We start from the raw sequence: 15,140 nt of genomic DNA, 5'->3' as shown, positions 1-15,140 counted from the left end.
ACGAAAGAATCTGGAAGACACACAGATCCCTTTTTCCCGAATGTACTTAGAATCCAACTTTCTTGGTATTAAACACAGGCCTTTGGGTATTTGAAGAGAAAACTGTAAAGCAACAGTCAGAAAAACTGTTACTACCGAGTTATTAGTAAAAAGCGCTAAGTAAAGCAACCAACTAAAAAAATAACTAGTTTCTCAGATATTTATTGGTACGTTTCAATAATCATCTCGATAATCACAACTCAAATGACAACCCTAAGAAACTGGACAAATGAGCTTCAGTAAATCAAAATAAGCTCGGTTAGCACAAGTATAAACACTAAGTGTTCTACTACTAAGTCTTCTACTGAGCATAACAAGTTTTCCGATGGTATTCATCGCTTCCGCTGCCCTAGATCTTGGAATGTATTTGAGACTCATAAAATTATATCAAGAACTCAAGCAAATGGGGGACGAGGGGCACACGCACTTGAGCTGGAAGGACCAGCCCAGCCGTGGGTGGCCTCCTCGTCTGTAGGAGACATGGTTCAAGATTCTGTTCAGTTCTGTGCCCTCATGCACGTCGGTTATTTTCGTTTTTTTGTTGATGGGTTGGCTGTATTTTGTTTTTTTTGTTGATTAAGGTTGGTCGCAAAAAGGGCTGAAAAAAAAAGAATGAAAAAAGTGCCACAACAAGAATGGGTTTATTATGGATGGAAGACGCCCAGTCTACGGGAGAGCAAATAGATTTTTTTGTGTTAAAAAATTTTAAAGTTTTAAGAGTAAGTCTTCTGGAAGACCACCTTTAAAATTTGAATTCGTATTAGTGAAAATTGAAGGATATGAATTTGAAGAAATTGAAGTAAAAATGCCACCAGAAAAGCGTCTCCTAGAGGGGGAAGGACACCCTGGAACGGGGGGAGCGATAGATATTTGGCAATAAAAAGTTAAATGGTAGTGGGCCTTCATGTCCACTAATACATTGACTGGTATATAATAATTTATTTATTTTTTTTTTAAGTTTAGGTGATATGATAATGTATAAAGTTGTAAGATTTATATGTTTTTGTATTAAAATATCACCGAGTGGAGAGGAGGGAAAAAAATAACAACTACCTCTGAAAAGTTATAATCGAAAGTCCTTCTGTTGACACACTGAACATGGTGATGGTGGTGGTTATGGTCTTGAGGTCACTTTTGGGTTTAGGTGCCATTTTGAACATGATGATTGAAGTGCTGACGAGACATCAAAAAAGCGGAACCCTTCTTTCTGGATGAATGAATTCAGCTTTGTGAAGACGAAGCAAAAGACAACGTTGGTGCCGATTTCCATAGAAACGGGTTCTGCTGAATGCATGATATACAGGCTGGAGTCACAGTAACCCTGGTCTACAAATGTGGCAGTTAATGTGAGATCAGCATTCAGCCGGAACCCCTGGCACAGAATTCCTATGTCGTCAGGGAACGGCATCGCCATATTCTGCGTGTCAACAGAGTGGCATCTTCGCCCAGATAAGTAGCCAAACTGTTTGACCCGCCCAACTATTACTCTCTTTCCCCTGCCAACCGGTCTGTAAACGCACCATTCACCGATACGCAATTCCGATTTCACGCCGACCTCTGCATCGGTTTAGGGCGACTCACGTAGTCCTACTCGTCGGCCCTGGACCATCACCCGTTTTAATCGGTCACTACTCAGCTTCTCAGAGCTTTCCCTCAGAAGCCCCAACAGCGTGGCTTTTTTTTATTGGTGTTGTGGAGCCATCAGAATTCTTGACAAGACAAAACCTAGAATTCTTCATGTTCGTCACAGGCTCACTAACCCAATTTTTCTCAACTTGGTGTTTCACACAGTGAGCAATCACTGGCAAATCTTCAAATGCAAGCAAATGTTGACGGCATATTCTTACCAAAATTACCCCTTATTAAGTTATTTTCCTTGTGTTTTCTATAATTATACAAACTTTCTTGTGTTCTAACAATTGCACTAATTGCTAATAAACAAAAAAATATTTAAGATCTCCATAAAAAGCTGATTCTTAGATTGAATGTTATCAATAGTTAGGCTCTTATACTTTCGTTATTGACAAGGATCGTTATTTACTTACCATTCATTACTATGGAGAATGTTTTTTTTTGTTTTTTTTTTGTTCCAACCAAATCATATATAAAAAACATTTGTGGAAAACTGGTTAGGAGTTACTCAGTCACAAATTAAAACTTACATTTTCCTTATTGTGGGTCAGAATCCACTGGCAGGCATTCAACAATGGGGCAACAAACATTTTTTCCATGGTTTTTACCTATTCTGCTTTTCCTTTGCTTTCCTTATAATTACTTTATAGTCCCAAATTTCTAGGGGGGAATGCCCCCCCCCTGCCCTTCCTTGCTGGCATCCATGACGTAGGCCACAATATTAAGTTTCTCGTATAAAGTTGAGACAAATTCCGATTTTTCAGGTTTATTGTGATGATTTTCATCTTCTATTTTCGCCAGTGGTTGGTATCGCTAATTTCGGCAATTTGTTGAAAGATTTCTTATCCGAACTGAACATTATAATAAAAAAATATCTTAATTCATTACGATCAAAAAGTTTCTACCTAATGGGAGTTCATTCAGTATAACTCCCTCTCTCCTAATTCCAAGATATATCGCTAGACTAAGCCCTTTTTTTTTCAAGAAAGTGTTATTTGGTAATAACAAACAGCTGGAGCACCAGAATCACCCTGTATTTAGATACCCTTCCTCTAGGCCTAGCCTATATTTACACAGCATGGTATAGCCTATTATTTAAGCAGGCTGGACCCCCACCCCCACCCCAAAAAAAATCTCACTTGCCCTAACTCTATACCTCTGCATGGCTTACCTAAAATATGGTTCCTCTTGATCTGGGCCTCCATATCAGCAAAATTACGTCAGAATAATTTCAAACAACGGCGAGAATCAGTGTTGCCAGCTTCTGGTGCGAATTCCCTGTTAAGTGTAAAAAAATCCCTAATTTTTGAACAAGCAACGAGGCCGGGTGTCTCAGAGGCACGGAGGCATGCCGGAGGCACGAAGGATGGGACACCTGTGACGGTCAGTTATTAGCCCCTCGATGTGAAATGACCGCGGAAAAATCGATGGAAGAAATATCGCTCGTTACTTAGTCACTGCTAGTACGTTGATTCTGAGGAGATGCATAATTCATCCATTACCCTGGTGCTTCGCCTATCCTGTCGCCCCCCCCCATTCAATTATTTTTTTTCTTTTATACTGTTTTGATTAAGTTGGTGAAAAAATCTTGTTGAAACTGAAACGTCGATTCGACCCTCTATGCGCCAGCAATAGCTCTGGAGGATCTTTGTTTTATATATGGTGCTGGGAGACTGAGTGATCGCATATGAAGTGTCTGGTTAGGTGTCAGGCTGCTGTCCGATTGGTTGGGATATCAACAAGTTAACTAGAATTCGTATTTTTCGGTTGAGTGAGCTCTTCCCCTTCCTCGCCTTTCTACGACGGTCCGTTCTAATGGATAGCCCGTGAAAAAAAAATGAAAATCATTCTATGACTAGTTTCAACAAGATGTAACATGTACACCTTTCTTTTTACCCTTCGATCAGTTTTGGCCCTTAAGAATAGTGCTAAAACTTTAATTTGTGATCGAATGAGCCGTCTATCAATTTTCTACGATCATTTGTTCTGTATAGTAAGGTCGGGGAAAAGTTGTGTCTTAGAGCTACGATGCATCAGAACTTAAGGTTGGTGTTGGAGGGAAACGGGTCCATTTTTACACCTCCAACCATATAGATTAAAAATCATTGAATGACTCTCGTTTAAAGAGGATGTAACATCCCCACTTTTATACCGAAATCTGGGGATTGTGTCGATAAGATTTTGGAATGGCCAATAGCCCAATTTTGTTCCTGCAATGATCCTGCCAATCGCATATTTTTGGGCCTCTCAATCATTCTGAATGAAGCGATCTTAAATTTTTGATCTGGTACCTCGGGGGATACAAGGAACCTGAGGAATAAAGAGGGCATGAGAATGGTCTGTTCGACCTCTAATTACTTTCGGGCCTTAAAAAGTCAATAAATTCTGGCCGAACATTTATGACACAAAAAAAATTCATGTCTTGACAAGTTATTTATTTTATATCAAATAAAAAAAACCATTTTTCCAACTAAAAATAAGGAGCAACATTAAAATTTAAAACGAACAGAAATTATTACGTATATGATGGGGCTTGCGTCCTCCTCAACACCTCGCTCTTTACGCTAAAGTTTTTTGAAAAAAGCTTCTTATTGTTCCAATAAAACGAACTTAGTGGATACAAGGAACATGGGGAATAAAGAGGGCATGAGAATGGTCTGTTCGCCCACCAATTACTTTCGGGCCTTAAAAAGGAAATAGAGCTTAAATTCTGGTCGAACATTTATGACACACAAAAGAATTCATGTCTTGACAACTTATTTTTTTATATTAAAAAAAAAAAAAAAAAAAAATTCAACAAAAAATAAGGAGTAACATTAAAACTTAAAACGAACAGAAATTATTACGTATATGAAGGGGCTTGCCGCCACCTCAACACCTCCCGTTTTACGCAAAAGTTTTTTAGTATTTTTAAAAAAAAAGCTTCTTATTGTTCCAGTAAAACGAACTTAGTGATTCAGAAGTCGTTCTTTAAGAATTGGGACAAAACTGAAACTTTAGCGTAAAGAGCGAGGCGTTGAGTTGGAGGCAACCCCTTCATATACGTAATAATGTCTGTTTGTTTTAAGTTTAATGTTGCTCCTTACTTTCAGTTGAAAAACTTATTTTTTTAATTTGATTTCTGATCATTTTTGAATAATCTAAGAAAATCTAGCCCCACCTCCACGGAGAAATACCCTCCCCACGGATATATCCTGTAGACAATTTAATCTCGGGGAAAATTTACCCAGGCAATTACCCTTACTCCACGTGTAAAATTGAGACGAAAAAGAGAAAGCAAGAAATATAAAAAGAATTTTGTATAGGGATTCTTTCAAATTCCCCCAGTGTATAACTTCCTTTGACAAGTTCAACCCCTGGAACCATCCTTCCCCATGGAAAGTTCCCCCGTGAAAAAATCCCCAGCAGAAAATTCATCTTCCCGCCCTAAAATGTATGCTTACTTCCCAATAATAAATACTATGCGTAAACAATGAGCAATTTTTATAACTTAAAGACCTTTCCCCTAGGGCTGTGGGGGGGGGGGGGTCATGTTATATCCAAAGCATAGTTATAGGCCGTTCAACTGTGATGAACAAAATGGCTATCTAAAAATTTTAATCGGACGATTTTGGGGAAAAAGGGGGTTGGAGAGGGCCTAGTTGCCCTCCAATCTTTTTGGTCACTTAAAAAGAGCACTAGAACTTCTAATTTCCGTTTCAATGAGCCCTCTCACGTTATTCTAGGACCACTATCAAGAAAAAGCAGCTTCTAATTATTATAATATTAAAGTCAAAGATCTATGTTCTAACAAGCCCAATCAATGGTGCAGAAAAATTAAAGAAACATGCAGAAAAAGTCCTTCTGAGGTTGATTTTTATCTCACTAAACCCCCTAATAAGCCGGCCAACAATTTGAACTTGTATCTTGTTTCCATAGTTCTATATCTCTCCCCTTTCACTTGCTCAGGTACGACCACTTCCCCAAATACTTGCTTCCCCTTTATTTCTCCCTCTGATGTTATGAAAAAAAAAATCTAAAACTTAGACAATCAAGTATTTGTCCCTTGGACATCCCTGCTGTTGACTTAATTAAAGCCTTTTCAAACAAAATTGCTGACCCTTTATCAAATATTTTCAACCACATCACAAAATTTGGTAAATTCCCAAGTTGCTGGAAACAAGGTTTTATAACACCTGTCTAAAAAAAAAAAATGCACCAGTCTTACTTTCGCCAACATTCGCCCCATTACACTCACTTCAGTTTTCTCCAAACTTTATGAAAGTTTCCTCTGTGACTGGCTTAGGGATATTATTTGTCCGCGTATTGACACCCGGCAGTTTGGTAACTTAAGGAAAACTTCCACCACCCATTACCTTGTGCACTTAATGCTTACCATCGTAAGTAACCTTGACAAACCAAATGTTTGGCTGAACCTTTTCTTAGTTGATTTCCAAAAAGCTTTTGAACTGGTTGACCACACCATCTTAATTCGTTCACTACTGGTTAACTTTGAACTTGATCTTCTGTTAGTAAATATTGTTATACTGTTTCTTTCGAATTGATCTTAAGTTGTTAAATACAAAATATTTTCTCTAACCCCCTCCCTATATATAGTGGAATTCCTCAAGGAACCTTATTGGGACCACTTTTATTTCTAGTCATGATTAACGATATTGGTGGGGATTTTCCCCAAAGGTGGAAATACGTGGATGACTTGTCGATCCTTGAAGTGGGTCACAGTAATTCTAAAAGTGACCCCCTTGAAATCCTAACCCACATTTCAGATGATGCTAAGAACCTAAATATGAAAGTAAATTCCACCAAATCAAATATATTATATCAAAATAATGACGATAAATTTTTTGAAATCCACTCCCGCTTTCCTTGACCCTATCCCACCCGAAATGCTTGTGAAACATGTTAAACTCCTTGGTGTCACAATTTCAAATAATCTCAAATGGGACATGCATGTTTCTAATATTGTTCTACAAGCAAACGTTTCATTATCTATTTCAAAAATTTTAAACAAATTTAATTGCCTTAAGATGCAGTCCCTCCGTGTCTATTAATCATTTATCAGGCTGCTATTAGAATATGCATGCCAGGTCTGGTACTCGCATCTGTCGCGCGAACTTAGTGACGAAATTGAGTCGGTCCAAAAGCGTTCGCTCAGGATCATCTATAAAGAGAGCAAAATTCCATACTCCTTCCTCCTTAAATCCGCAGGTATTACCACGTTAAAAGAAAGGAGAGTGCAAATTTTTTTGCGTTTTGTTAAATCCGCAATATCAAATCCTCGTACTGAGGACATCTTCCCTGATTTACATTACCCCATTAGACCCCGTCTCCCCCGCTTAGCTTCCTTGGCAATTCCAATATATTCACCTATCCATACCGTTACTGAGAGGTTCAGGAAAAGTTGTATCCCCTTTATTTTGGCACACCTAAATAATCCCTGAACTATGCTCTGTACCAAAATTAACTCTTCCGTCCCTTATTTTAGTTGTTGTGTATGTTCACAATAATCATGCGTCATTTTTTTCTCTTTATCTTTGTCACTTTTATTTTCCCTTTTGTTGATAATTATTTATGTTAAATTTCTTTTCTGACCTTTAATTTTAAATCTTTTTTCCTTTAATTGTATTCCTTTCTTGGACTTTAAATATTTCTTTTGACATCTAATTTGACTTGATTTTAAGTTTTTTTTTTTAATTTTATGTATTTGACCTTGAACACGATTTCGGCAATGTTTTTCTTCTTGACTGTGATTTTATTTTATCCCCCTCCCCTTCTTCTTCTATTATTCTGTTTCTATTCTAGCCATTTGTTATATTCTTATCGACAAATTTTATGCTTGATTAGTGTTTCTCTTCTTGTTGTATTATTTGTTTCTTAGTTTTGCTTTTTCTATTTCTTTTTTACATATGAAGCGAATTCGGCTCTATTAGAGCTTGTGATAGCCTTTGGAAAATAAATATTATCTTATCATATCACCAGGTCGCTACGATCACCCCTGGGGGAAAAAGACAACAAAAAACAAATAAACTCGCATCCGTGATCTTTCTTCTGACAAAAAATCCAAAATTTCACATTTTGCAGATATAAGCTTGAAACCTCTACAACAGGGTTCTCTGCTACTCTAAATTTCATGATGTGATTTTCATTAAGATTCTATGACTTTTAGGAGGTGTATCCCTCTTTTTTCGAAAATAAAGCAAATTTTTTCAGGCTTGTAACTTTTGATAGATAAGACTTAACATAATGAAACTTATATATTTTTGAAATCAGCATAAAAATCCGATTATTTTGATATAGCCTATCTATTGATATCAAAATTCTGTGTTTTAAAGTTTCGGTTACTATTGAGCCGGGTCGCTCCTTAATTACAGTTCGTCACCACAAACTGTTCGATCTTGAAAATATTTGGGTAAAAGGTATTCTTTTATGAAAGTTACAAACAACCCCAATTTTAGATTCACAAATTACGTCTTAAAAATAGTTTTAGAAATTTTACGATTTCCAAGTACGATCGAGGATATCCCATTGGAGATATTAAAACATTGTATTGGTTTTACTGTTACAGTTTTTCCGACATGTTTAAATTTATTGCATGATTATAGGCTGAACAACCTGCAACGTATAAAGCTGCAAAGTCAAAATGCTTTTATTTTCAATATCCCCAATCTTGATCTAAAACTTCATGTAGTTTATACAAAAAAAAGTCATGTATGCCTGCCAAAGTTTGAAAATTCACTCAGTTCTAAACAGATAAAGCCTAGTCCTTGCTCCTGTGATTTTTAGGAAGTTGCTCCACCGGATGATCAGCTGATGAAAGAATAGGCACAATTTCTTTAATATTCTCATGAGGTGAATAGTGAAAAGTTTTTTGAGGTTAAAATTTTTAGCATGAATGTGCCCACTGAATGAAAGAATCCAGAATAAAAGTGTGGACAAAGGGAGAGGTTTGAAATTTTAGTTCGCTGTTAGACTTAGTCATCTTTTGCAATGAGACGCTTTTAAATTTGACCAGTTTGTATAATTGTTGTTGGTATATTATATGCATTTGAGACTAAGAAACATTTGTTTCTATATCTATCACGGAAAGTCAGTCGTAAAGACGAATTTTAGAGCACTTGTGTCGTCGCAGGGTTAATTATTCATTCTAAGCCTTTATTATCGGTTTCTGGTATGCTAAGGCAAATTACTTTCCGGAACCAGATTGTTTCTAACATCAAATAAATTAAAAAGAAATGATAGGTTTTATCATTGGGGTGAATTAACATAGTTGTAGCTTGTGTATTTGATTTATTTTTCAAAGTAACGGCATTGATTGGGCGTTAGATAATAGAGAATTAAAATTGGTTTAAGCAGAAACAGAATGTTTTGGTACCATTTTTTTTTAATTCATGTCGATTTTTCACGAAGAAAACATTCTTCCTGGGATTTGTACTTTGAAAAGTTTGGAGGGGTTGATAGGAGCAGCATTTAGTCGGTGGCGAAGAGAACGGAATTGATGCTAACGGGACACTTTTATCAGAGGAGTTGCCTATTTTCCGCCACTTGGTATACATGCTCGGAGTACCACATGTGCCGCACAGTTTTTCCACGCTTGGCACTGTCCCCAATACTTGGCACAATTCTGCCGCAATATCACGCTTTTGCCACGCTCGCCGCGTGCTGTAACGTGATTACTGAAAGTCGACAACACCCTTTCTTGTCGGGAAAGCCAACTGAAGGCTGTTGCGCCCTTCACGTAGCCTAGGCAATGTAAATCTAGTTATCAGCGAGATCAAAACCCATTTTGATGCGTTTCCCCCATTTTTCTCTAAAAAATCTGAAAAGTTTTTTCACTTTCATAGTCAATCAATTTTAAGCTGTTGTTTGCTTTTCCAAATAAACACATCTCTTGTTTTTCCAACTTGTTTCTACCAAATTATGTATGTTTCCCATTCTCTGTTAGCTATATATGCTATGTCCTCTAAAAATTAAAGATGTTTAGGCATAAATGAATTTTTCTTTCTATGTTGCCTGTATTTTCACTCTTTTTTGCTTTTTGAATTTTCTTTCCCCCAACCTCCTAAAAAAGTCTTCGTACAGGCTTGCATAAATTGTCATACTTGTGAATATAAGAACACCACTGGAAAAACTCGATGGGAACCCGTAGACCATGACAGCTGCTAGGAAGCTTTTTCATGGTATTTAATTTACATTTTGTCGTTCAATACAAACAAATCAATAAACTTAATTAATATATGAAAACACAGGGTTTTCATGCCATTAACAAAGACACACAGAAATAGAAGCGCTAAATCTAGTATACACAAACGAAACCGAGGAATGTAAGTAATGTAACCAGACTGAAGACTATGGTTTTTTGTATATCCTTTCCCGTTGAAATACCCGAAGGGTCCCTTTCTCTCAGAAGTCGTGTACACCAAGTGGCGCGTGCCAAGCCTGGTATAATTGTAGGTGTTCGTGGTAATTGAACCCCAAGCAACTGAACCCCTGTAACTGAACCCCCGTGTAACTGAACCACCGTGTAACTGAACCCCCGTATAATCGAACCACCGTGCAACTGAACCCCCGTATAACCGAACCCCGTGCAACTGAACCCTCGTGCTACTGAACCCTCATGCACCTGAACCCCCTATAACTCTACCCCCGTGCCACTCAACCCGTGCAATCAAGTGTTGACCAGGGGGTCCCTCAAGGGTCAGTTTTAGGGCCGGCACTGTTTTTAATTTATATAAATGACCTAATTTTTGCAGTTAGAAATAAAAATCCTCTTTATTGCTGTCGTCTATGTCATCCAACAGTCTCCCTTACTCACAACTATAGTTTGCATACCTCGGATTCTCTTGTTACTTTTGTCGATGATACCACACTTATTACTTCTAGGAGAACTGAGGAAGAGGTTTGTACAAATTTAGTGGACCTCTTTGAGAGAGATTCATTTTGGTTTGATGCTAACTCTCTTGCCTTAAATGTTTATAAAACTAGTTTATTTAGTTTTCTCTCGTATATCCCAGGCTTGTCCTCAATTATGTGAAATTCATATATCCAAAGGCTTTATTAGTAGACCAAAGGATGGCCAAGTCCGTTTCCTAGGTATCCTCCTAGATGAAAATTTATCTTTTAAACACCATATTGATTTGATTAAAATGAAGGTATGCAGAAACCTCGGTATTCTAAAAAAAACTAAAACATATCTTTCCAAGACCAATTCTAAGAATCCTATTTCATAGCTTAATTCATTCTTATGTTTCCTATTGTCAGTAATATGGATGTCTACTTTCCTTTCTTTTCTCAAACCGCTTTCGAATACTTACGATAAAGCTATAAATCTTATCCAGGATGTAAATCGTTCGGCAACTCAACCGTTACTTGATATTAAAAAACTTTATATTCTTTCCTGTGCGTCTTTCGCTTTTCTTCAGCTCCATGGTGATATTCCTAGGTCCCTTAGATTTACATCTTCTTTTGTATCTGATCGGTCAAAATATCAACTCCGTAGTTCTCTAAATATCCAAATTCCCCATACACCAACAATAAGATCCGATTTTAATCCTCTTGTTGCGTGTCATTGTTTAATGTTTATTTGATCTTTTCATAATCCCCCTCCTACAGGCCATGGAGCCTTTGTGGGGATTTGTAGATTGTTATGTAATTATTTTACTGGTATATGGAAAATAAATCTATCTATCTATCTATCTATCAACCCAACCTTAAATTTTAACAATTGGTAACTTGCAATAACATACAGATTGCTGATACAGGTGTATCAGCAACTTTTTTTGGAACAGCTTAGTGTATCAAGATGAAACTTCTGCGGCATCTACCTGCTACTACTGCTATTAATACTGTTACTACTACTACTAATTCGACCATATTATTACTTCTACTGCTCCTACTACGACCTCTGTTACTATTAAACTAGCACTATTAAGGCTACGCATATCAAGTTGAAAATTTGACAGAATGAGGTATTTGAGGTGGAACTTGAACTAAATCAAAAGACACTATGTGCATGCTGATTTTCAAAATGACATATCTCAATAAGGGATTTGTGTATTAAGTTGGAACTTTCAGAGAGTGCTTAAAGGGAAAGTCAATTCACCAAAAGGAAATATGCGCACGCTCGGGCCTGGATTTACCACAAGGTCCCTAGGCCCGGACCTAGAAGCGCATAATGCTAGCTGGAGCAATAAATTATCACTGAGTATTTTTTTCCTGACAAAAATCGGACCGATGTAATTTATCGTCGCCAGTTGCACTCTACTGCCACGCTGCCTATTCACAGAAAAATGACTTTAAAACAACACAGGAATTCCATGGACACTTATAAACTGTCAGATGTCTCCCAAGAATGGTAGCTGAGAGTTTGGTATTACCCCTCTCTCATCACTTTTCGCTCATCAGTCGTGTTCTGTTAACACACAGTTACATGGTTACATGGTTACACACAGTTACAGTTACATGGGGGTTCAGTTACACGGGGGTTTAGTTAAATGGGGTTGAGTTGCACGGGGGTTGTGTTGCACGCGGGTTCAGTTAAAGGGGTCCAGTTGCATGAGGGTTCAGTTGCACGGGGGTTCAGTTGCACGGGGGTTCGGTTATACAGGGTTCAGTTACACGGGGTTTAGTTAAATGGGAGTGAGTTGCACGAGGGTTCAGTTAAAGGGGGTTCAGTTGCATGAGGGTTCAGTAGCACGAGGGTTCAGTTGCACGGGGGGTCGGTTATACGGGGATTCAGTTGTACGGGGGTTCAGTTGCACGGGGGTTCGGTTATACGGGGTTCAGTTACAACGGAACCGTAATTGTACCTAGCATTTGAGGGTGGGGGTGTCCCAAGCGTCTTGGGGGCTGTACCAAGCCTGGCGGGACTGTGCAGACCACATGGGGATCCCAGATGTCACCCGCAGGCGGTAAGTCAGCGCCTCGTCGGAAATATCCCTTGTTTCCAAGTGTTTTCAGTCTATTGATTAGATTGCTCTACTGAAAATAAAATATATCTTAAACGTTTTCTCTTTTTTAGACTTCCAGGAATGAATATATATTAAACTTTCGATCCACATTCATTGGTCTTTTCTGTAATCTTGGCTATTATGGTGATTTTTTTTTGTGTTGTTGTTAATGTTATGACAAATAAAAATACACTGCCGAAAGAAAGGTTTTCAGTAAAGCACAAATGATGCTCTGGTATTTGGAATGCTTAGAGGGCGTTAGCCCGTGTCTTGTTTGTGGTAATTTATGTTCGTTTTAAGTTAGAATTCATCATTCATTTTAATTTCTGTTAATTTTTTATCTTATTTATTAATTGATAATGATTTTTGCTCGTGTTAAACTTAAATTATTGTTTGAATTCTGCTCTTCTTCTGTTTAGTGTAGCTCTTAGTTCATTTTGAAAAAAAACTTTTTTTGTGGACAGTTTTTTTTAAATTAATTTTCCCGATTGAACTTTTAGCTTTGGCATTATTCTGTGGGTATTAATAATCCTTTGTATTTATTCAGAATACTCTTGGGCGTACGGAAGGGGGTGGGGCAGAGGGGGACAGTTGTCCCCCTGAATTTCAAATTTATACTGGTTATGGTTGAAAAAGCAGTTGAAAAAAGCTAAATGGTAGAAAAGGCTGTTGATAAAATATAAATGGTTGAAAAAACTGTAAAAAAACAGCTGGAATGACATAGCAAAAGTTAAAGAAAAAGTATTTATAATTAATGTCTTGGAAAGGTTTAGCTCTAATCCAGGAAGATTCATTAATGCTAAAGCTTACTGATGATTTATGATTTTCGGTGATTACTTATTAATAAAGAGTTCATAGGTATGATAGAACTTGCTGGCAATGTAAGGTTTTTTGAACTGCCAATATAGCTTCAGCCCCCACCCTTAATCACAGAATCGGCTGCTCCCCCCCCCCTAGAGTAGAAGCTACGTACACCCATGAGAATGCTGGTATCTTCAATACCTTTTGCGACAAATGAAATGGGTTTATACGAATATTCTGTTTCAATGCTTTACATATGGCTACTCTCTTGTATATTGTTTAAAGACGTCATTTAGTAAAACTCTTCCAAATAGAACGAAACTTCTAACAAGAAACGTTCGACGGAATTACTTGTGAGACCACCAAGTCTGCTTTAGTCACTAATGGTAGTGTTTTGTCCAGCCCGCATGTTTTGTCCAGTACTGTTTTGTTCAGCCGGTAGTGTTTTATCCAGCCCGTACCATTCCAACCAAAGCTGAAGTTTTGAGCTAATTGCTACCTGGAATTAAGTGAAGAAACATTTTGAGCTGTTTGAAAGATTAAAGCAGTGGTTGCAAAGAAGACCTACGTAGTTCTCTGTAAGAGTTAGGTTGTACACCAATGGCTAGAGAATTATCAATCCATGGGTCTAGTCCTCAGTCAAGATCAAATTGCTAGGTACGCCCCTGCTCTTCTTGGCAAGCACACCCTGTTTTTTTTTGTCACGGCTTGTTGATCGATTTAGAATTTTGACGAGATGTTTTTTTGTGAATGGGTAAGGGGACTTAAATTTTCATGGATGGGGATACTATTTTTTCTCTAGTCCCCACAAAACAGTATGCTCCACGGTTTACTTTTTTACGCCTATCCTATGGCTGACTCTTTGACTAGTTTGAGTCTATATTTTGTCTTTGCAGAGTTTATATATGATCCGTTCGAAGGCCAACGTGGCCAAGTCCATAAAGTAAAAAGTGGAGAAAAACTATAAGAGTGGTTCTGTTACTGGTTGTGACTTTAGTGCAATACTCAGCTGGTGGAATACTCTTGGATTGTTTGTGTTTGTTTAGTTGCTTGAATGTCGTTAATTTTTAAGTGCATTTCATTTGAATCAGCATCTAAAACATTATTGGGTGTCTTTTGGCAAAGATGCTTTTTTCGCCTTATTTTATCATTAGAGTGTTTTAATAGAAGAGTCAGTCAACGGCTTTGACTGCAAAACCTTTAGAAACGAAAAAAATGGGATTGGTTTGGAATATCTTCTGAAGTGTTCGTATCAAATCCTGCTTTTGTTTATGTCTATGTAAGATACGCAGCCACAATATCCGACATTTGTTTCCTTCTTTTGTTCTTATCATTAGCTGGAACTTGTGCCAAGTTAATTTGATTGCACCAAGGGACTGTTCACTTTGGCAGTTTCCCAGTCTACACTTTGCAGTTTACTTGGGCTAAATGGAAAGCAGGTCATCCGCGGTTGGGGTGGGAGGATGTCATAAAGAAAGATTTAAGGGACTTGGGAACTTCCTGGGAGAGTGTAAAGAAGGAGGCTTTGAATAGATTGGGATGGAGGAGGAGCGTGCGTAGCTGTGTTGGCCTAAACTGGCTTGTTGCTAAGGTGAGTTGTTATTAGTAGTAATAGTAGTATACGGTCCTTTGTGTTTGTCCTATTAGATTAATCCAGCCATGCACTAAGTAACCGCGCAACACTTTGCGGGTTTGGAGAGGATGTAACGTTCGTCGAAACGG

The 15,140-nt window shown here is 37.8% G+C and overlaps 1 protein-coding gene across 2 annotated transcripts in view; it reads left to right on the top strand.

Moving 5' to 3' along the window:
* The window catches only part of LOC148949857 (uncharacterized), a 239,064-nt gene that overhangs the window by 124,055 nt on the left and 99,869 nt on the right, over window positions 1-15,140 (top strand). The window lies entirely within an intron of this gene.

This window comes from Artemia sp. Qi Xiang Cuo, chromosome 7 (genome assembly GCF_049724085.1).
Source record: "Artemia sp. Qi Xiang Cuo chromosome 7, ASM4972408v1, whole genome shotgun sequence".
NCBI lineage: Eukaryota > Metazoa > Arthropoda > Branchiopoda > Anostraca > Artemiidae > Artemia > Artemia sp. Qi Xiang Cuo.
This window is presented reverse-complemented; position numbering and strand designations above follow the sequence as displayed.